Source organism: Salvia hispanica, chromosome 4 (assembly GCF_023119035.1).
Source record: "Salvia hispanica cultivar TCC Black 2014 chromosome 4, UniMelb_Shisp_WGS_1.0, whole genome shotgun sequence".
Taxonomy (NCBI): domain Eukaryota; kingdom Viridiplantae; phylum Streptophyta; class Magnoliopsida; order Lamiales; family Lamiaceae; genus Salvia; species Salvia hispanica.
This window is the reverse complement of record NC_062968.1, coordinates 46,533,997-46,539,996: the sequence shown is the minus strand read 5'-3', so window position 1 is coordinate 46,539,996 and position 6,000 is coordinate 46,533,997. Positions and strand designations below refer to the sequence as shown.

Below are 6,000 nucleotides of genomic sequence, written 5' to 3'. Positions count from 1 at the left end.
ACCATATTTTATCTTCATTCCTCACTCCTTCCAATCTCTTTCCCCAACTCACTTCCCATTGAAAAATTTGTTCATATAACTGTTGAAATTGTATATATAGTATTGCATGATGTACTTTTTCGACTTTTTAATAAATCGAAGTTTTTCATATTGTGGTCTTAAATTTATATATATTAAAAATCTAAGTTAGGAAATCTTTTTTTTTAGATTAGGAGGAGAGGATCTTCATTTTTTTATATAAGCTTCAAATATATATATATAATTATAATTTTTTTAATTATATACAATTTATATTCATTATCTGAAAAAAATTTGGTCCGTGCATAGCACGGGTACTAACACTAGTTATTTAAAAACCGGGTAAGTTGGAGTTTAATATAATGAATAAAAAATAAGTACATGGATCATTCTTGGTATAAATTGTTAATTAAGGGTCAGTAGCATACTGGAATAATTAATTATTCTTCAAATCTTATGTGACGCCCCGGAATTTGGTTCCTTTCCTTCGGGATAAATCGGATTTATTAGCTTAATTAATTTCGTTTAGAAGATGTGTAATCGTACATTTCCTCGTTGTAATTCGACTTTGGAGTAATTTAAGTATTTTCGTTGGAAGAAATAAAGTGCAAGGAATTTATGTGTTCAAGGATAAAAGTAAAAGCTATGCTTTTACTAGATAAATAATTGAGGAATAAGATATACAAGAATGTTGGAGATACATCTAGCACATGTTTACACATGTGAGAGTGACAACACACCTCTATTCTACACCATTATCCTACACTAGTCAACAAGTTTGGAAGCTAGCTATTTTGGTGATGGAGCCAAAGGATCTCTAGAGGAGCATCTTCTTTCTCCCTCACTCTCTTTTTCGATTAGGGAGCAGCCACAAGACTCCAAAGTTCCGCCATGTACCTGCAAATTAGTACAAAAATGGGGTTAGAAGATGACTCACAAATAACAAGGAAGGGAGGCACAAGCTCAAATAGGAAAGTGGAGTAGTAGACGAAAATAGTGCAGCTAGGAGGCTTCCATTTAGAGCATGAAGTCAGCCTATTTTTGTCACATTCTCAACTACCATCAAAGAAGAACCAAGACAAGAGAGCATAGTAGAATGAGCCTCTACACAAGCCCAATATAGACATGAGCAAGATTCTTGTTTTCCCATCGATCAAGGCTGAGGAAACAGCCAAGAGAGAGACAACCATACATACACCAAAATAGTAAGGATAGCATGAACATCAAGCTCAAAAGTAGTGGAGCTGGCAGCCCCAAAATAGGAGTCTTTGCCTCCAAGTCTCAAGCACAAACAGCCAAGAGTAGAGCACTATATAAACACCCTCATCTCTCTTCTCCTCCCCACAAAATCGACACCCCAAACTCACATAAAGTCAAGGAATATAGCAAGGAAGGGAGGAGGAGCAAGGAGGAATTTTGAGGCTGGACATCAGTCCCATCCGAGAGGATTCATCAAAGTGAGGTAACAACCTCAACACCCAATAACCTTTGCATCATGTAGAACAACAATAGATAGCCAATAATTTAGATTCTTAGAAGGTCAATAGAATATTCACAGCAGTAGCAAGTATAGAATATTATGCTTAAAGCTCAAAAGCATAGAATAGAAACAACACATATCTTGGAACAGAACTAAGCAATAGCAAAGTCACAGGAGTAAGAACACTTTTTGGTGAAGTGTCGAAATTTAGGATTTCTTTTAAAAAGGGACCCTTCTCCCAACTCCAACTAATAGCTACTGCCACAACACACTAATTAAGGAAATAGCAAGGGGAAGAAGACTTAGCTTAGGCGGAGGGGCTGCCGGGCGGCGGGAAAATGTCGACGGAACCCCGGGAACTCCGCGAAGCGGCTGCAAGTCGCGGCTCAGAGAGGGAGAAAGAGGCGATGCCTCCTCTCCGCTACTGATTTCGCCGGGAAGAGAGAGAGCTCGGTGGAGGGCTCAACGCGGAGGGCCGATGCAGGGCGTTGGTAGCAGCGGCGGAGAAAGGCGACGCCTTTCACCTATCGGAGACTTCGCCGGAGCGAGGAGAGCAGGCTCGAAGCGCCGGCGACAGCGCTGGTTCAGCATGAGTCGCGAACGGCGAGTGACGGCAGAAAGAGCAGCTGCTCGCGGCGCGAAGTAGAGGTCGACGCCGGGAGCCAGCACGCCGGCGAGGGAAGTAGCGGCGGTGGAGTGAGGAGAATTGAGGGTAGGCGCTGTTTCTCCGATTCCCAATTTAGGGATTTTGAAATTTGACGAATTTGGGAGAAATTTGAGAAGAGATGGAGAATTTGTGAGAGGTGACGGGAACGGCGACACAGAGGACGACGAAGAACGCCGGTCGCCGAGATGAAAGGGTAGTCGCCGCCGTTCCCTTGTTCAAAGAGGGTTTCTAATTTTGATTTTGAGAAATGTAGGAGAGAGAGAGAGTTTGACCGATGGGTGGAAGGAAGTATATAAATTGGACTTTGAATTAATGTGTTTGGGCCTTAGTAATTGATTAAGAGGTTGGGCCAAGGAAATAAATTAGTTGTTGGGCCAGTGGGCTAATTAAGGATTTGAAATTGATTTGGAGTAGTAGATTGCCTCAATTTAATTTAGCGTGGGCCATATGAGTTAAATGGAGTGATGAGACATTACTATATAATTAGTGGGCCAATGGATTTACTGTTTGGGCCGATAACTCTTAATTTTGGACTTAAGAAGTTATTTGTTGGATGGGATTAATTTAAGGACTTGAGTTGGAGCTCAATTAATTAATTCCCGAATAATTTGCTAAGTTTTCGAAAATGGAAAATTTTGAGTTGAAGCCCGAAAAGTCGATGAATAAATTCCGAATAATTTATTTAGATTCCGGGAAAATAAAGTAGTAAAGTGGGAGACGCGAGAGCCGACCGGCGTCGCCCCGCGACGCCATGGGCGGCCTTAAGAAAAATCCGAAGAAAAGAATTTTAGAAGAGACTTTCCAAGAATTCCTATTCTTGTAAATAAGGGCCGAGTATTTGTTTAGAGAAAATAGAATTTCTCCAAAGTTGATAAAGAGAATAAATAAACTCTGCAGAGTAGTAAAGCCGAGGTAGGATTAAGAAAAATCCTATAAGACGAGACTGAGATATAGGTGCTATCCAATAGGATGCATGCATTCTTTCTAAAGAAAAATAGTTCAAGTATTAATTAGCGTGCTACGCTATTTATTTTCAAGGGATAAATTGCTCAAGGGCGAGTGAGGCCAAAGCAAGTATTTGAGTTGAGACATAAGCATATCAGGTGGGTTTTCTTTTAATATCTAGCACTATAGTATGGATATAAAGCAAATACTTGTGAAATTATGAAAAATCATCTTTTCTCAAAATGGAGCAGTGATTCATTTTTTTTCAAGTTGTTGTCATGCCATAAAATGTTTATTTTGAGGCCCATCTGCTAGGGGCTAGATGCCTGCGAGTTTTGGCGATGCCAGCCCGAGTTTAACGAATTCGGTTCCCAATAGGACCGCAAATCCTGTTCGGAATAACGTGCACGAGAGCCATGAGCCATCAACAGTTGGCCGGCGATGTGTCCGCTGAAGGCGGCCACCTTCACGGTACACAATTCACAGATATGGTAGAAATTTTGAAAGAACTTAGTCTGATCAGACGAACTTTTAGCTCACAAAAGAATTTAGTATGCTCGGGCCTTTTAAGAAAAACCCTCGTGCGATACTGTGGATGGATGACAAATATATATTGTATGTTTTGTTTTCGGCATGTGTCCACTGATACTCCTGTACTCAGCCCTGCATGTATTTATAAACGTGCAAGTTGAACGTCAAGAGGAGGGAGAAATGATCGGAGTCGATGCTACTAAATAATCCAGTGGATCTTTTCACGATTCGTGTCTTCATACACGAAGTCGTCTAGTATGGACTTATTCCGCTGCTCTTTTGTGAAGTGAGACATCTTAGAATCTCACCTTCGAACTCTGATTTATTGATGTAATATTTATTCTAGTTCTAAGACCATGAAATGGTACATTTGGCTTCTATTCTATGATATGAATCGACTTGGCCTTTGGGCATTATTCACAAGTTCTTTCCCCTTTTCTTTCCCGTTTCTTTAATCCCTCTCATTAGTCGCGGTTTACCCGCTTTCGCTATCCTTAGCAAAGTGCGATCGTGACCTCTTAAACATGAAAAATATTAAATGAAAAAGGATGCGCAAATTACTTATAATTTTGGGATTTGACTATTGTTCAATATGATTTTCAATAATGGTATAAAATAATAGTATTTGGGCTCAAGTCCGAATATGTTAGGCAATGCTAATATTCGAATTTTCCCAAATAATACTACTTTTTCCATCCGTAAAATGTTGCCTATTTTATTTTATTTTTCCATTTGTGATAAATGGAGTACAATTTTCACTAACTCATTACACTCACATTATATTATAAAATAAAATTAATATATAAATGTGGAATCTAAATTCCACTAATTTTTTCTATTCACTTTTCTTAAAACTCGTGCCGAGTCAAAAATGAATAACATTTCGTAGATGGAGGCAGTATTTTATTTGCATTCTGAAAGTTTTAAAGTACTACATAATTTGCATAAAAGTGAAGAGATTTGGAAATATAAATTACAAGTAGCCGTAGTAATCACTTATCATTATAGACTTTATAGATATTACTAGTATAAGATTTAAAATGTTAGTACTACATAAATCCATTATGCACATGTGAGTGATAGTAATTAAAAACAACAATGGGCTGGCCCAATAGTCAAATCGTCCAGCTAATTATCCAATACTCGAATTGTACCTTAAACTCAACCAACTTTATTCTTTTTAAGATCATCTTTTATTTATAGTAAAATACAAAAGCCTTTTATAAGATTTTGGATTTGGCTATGATGAAATGATAGTTATTATAATGGCTATCCTATATTTAATAGTTGAAATCATATGTTGAAAAATGGGGCCACGTTAACAATTACTATGACCTATTCATTTAATAAAAGAGAATTGTTCCTCTAAGCCACCAGAATATATTCCCTCAATTAAAATAAAATTATCATGACAAAAGCTTGATAACATGTCAATTGGTCAACAAGATTAGCAGTTGCAGCCTCCCACTTTTTGTTTCTAGATTAACCATGTGCTGCTACGCCACATGCTGATGCTACCATAAATAAACACTCCTACAATTTGATTGCGATAATCATTAGGGACTCTTCTTAATCTCGCATTTTTTTATCTACTTTTTTACTAACAACAGGGATCAGAATATAATCGGTGTTTAAGTATTCTTAAATGGCCAGAGAAAGACTTAGTGGTGGTGAGGAAGGCTTAAGCCACGAGTCACGACCAAAAGATAGTACTAGTACTTATTTTTATTCTCTCCAAATCTTTGACTTATTGGATATTTATTGCAATCAAAGGCCACATCAATGCACTGAATCATCTAAAACTATATTCTTAAAGAAAATTTATAAAATATATGAATTTTTTAGTCATGAATACTCCCTCTATCTACGAGAATAGGAGTCTCGTTTTTTCCATTTTGATACGTCTACGATTAGGAGTCCCGGTTCATAATTACTATAGTAAAGGGGCTCTACATTTCACTAACTCATTCACTCACATATCATTTAAAACTAATATACACAAGTTAGACTCATATTCCATAAACTTTTTCCTATCCACTTTTCTTAAATCTGTGCTGGAAAGAAATGAAACTCCTATTCGCGGACGGAAGGAGTACTAACTAGTCAAATTCTAGAACTCAGAAAAACTAAGAGCATCTCCAACGGCGGACGTCGCGGGTGTCCGACCGGACATCTGCCGCTGTGAACGAAATGGTAGGACACGCCCGTCCCATTTGCCCGTCGGATGGGCTCGGACATCCGCCCGACGTCCGACCGGACGTCCACCGCTGTGGCGTGGGTCGGACGTCCCGGTCGGACGTCCGATTAAATTTGATTTTTTTATTATTTTAAAAAAAAAACCTCTATAAATACGGCTCGT

General features: G+C 38.4%; 1 long non-coding RNA gene across 2 annotated transcripts; it reads left to right on the top strand.

The window, feature by feature from the left end:
• The first annotated feature begins 647 nt into the window (after window positions 1-647).
• LOC125222823 lies at window positions 648-3,753 on the top strand. Of its 2 annotated transcripts, none has more exons than XR_007176613.1 (3): window positions 648-1,480; window positions 3,204-3,268; window positions 3,489-3,753. It is a non-coding gene; the product is annotated as an uncharacterized LOC125222823 (long non-coding RNA). The 2 variants fall into 2 exon arrangements; XR_007176614.1 differs by having other exon boundaries at window positions 3,426-3,753.
• Window positions 3,754-6,000: the final 2,247 nt, after the last annotated feature.